The sequence below is a fragment of the Heteronotia binoei genome, chromosome 4 (genome assembly GCF_032191835.1).
Source record: "Heteronotia binoei isolate CCM8104 ecotype False Entrance Well chromosome 4, APGP_CSIRO_Hbin_v1, whole genome shotgun sequence".
Lineage (NCBI taxonomy): Eukaryota > Metazoa > Chordata > Lepidosauria > Squamata > Gekkonidae > Heteronotia > Heteronotia binoei.
Window position 1 is genome coordinate 68,318,936 of NC_083226.1, and position 1,220 is coordinate 68,320,155.

Here is a 1,220-nt window from a genome sequence, read left to right on the forward strand (position 1 = left end):
GTTCATTCTAAGGGGAGGGGTGTGTCCTTCTCTGCAAGCATGGTTACCAGCTTTGGGTGGGGAATACCTGGAGATTTGAGGGGAAGAGGAGGGGTAGGAGTTCAGTAGGGGTACAATGCCATAGAGCAGGGGTGTTGAACTCATTTGCTATGAGGACTGGATCTTGACCTTGTTGGGCTGGGCCATGTGTGTCATAAAATGTAATGCTAGGCCAGGGAGCTATAAACTTCAAAGTTGGCACAGACAAACACATACACTCAGCCTAATCCACCTCACTGCCTTGCTGAGGCTCAGCCAATAGAAGGAAGAGAGGCTTGGCTCAGTAGCCCTGCCTTGCAATTGAGAGAACCTGGCAAAGCTAGCTCTTCTTCCCCCACTTCCTCCCCAAGGGAGGAGCTTTGTTCTGTACCTCCTGGGTGATTGAGCAAACCTGAAAAAGCAAGCAGTAATGCAGAAGGAAACAAGAAAGAGAGAAGGAAGCAGATGACAGTGAGTTGCTCCTGGGCCTGATAGGAGTCCTCTGGGGACCTGATTCAGCCCCCAGGCTGCATGTTTGACACCCCTACCATAGAGTCTTATCATCCAAAACCGCCATTTCCTTCAGGGGAACTGCTCTCTATTGCCTGGAGATCAACTGTAGTAGCAGGAGATCTCCAGCCCCACCCGGAAGTAGGCAACCCTGTCTGCAAGTGTCCCAAGCTCCCTAATATCAATATAATAAAAATCCAGTAAGTGTAATCAGAAAAGGCCTATCGTGCATCTAATGATGGCATAACAGCCCCATCACAAAACAATCCTATCATAAATGTATCATGGTAAATCATCCTGGGATTATCCACGCCCCACCTCTGCTCAAAATTGCTAATGCAGCTTTAGAATTCTACTCCAAACAGTAATGAAGCATTATTGAGAGAATGCGGGAGTGTGGGGAATCACTGGTTTCCAAGTTGATGCTGGAGGTAAAAAAGAAAAGAAAAAGGCCAAAAGCATGTGCAAAGTTCGAAATCAACAGGCGACACGTAAATTGCAACCTTACGTTGCAAGAAAAAAAAAAGTACACTCCCCTTTTTACTCGTTAAACTTTACTTTCCAAACGAGTGTCTTCTTGCCATTGCTTTCAAAGGGGCTTACTCCCGAGGGATGAGACCAATACAGCGATGGAGAAGAGGGTTGCGGAATCGCGAAGCAAAGCTCGGCTTGTTCTGCTCCCTGTCCTGCTT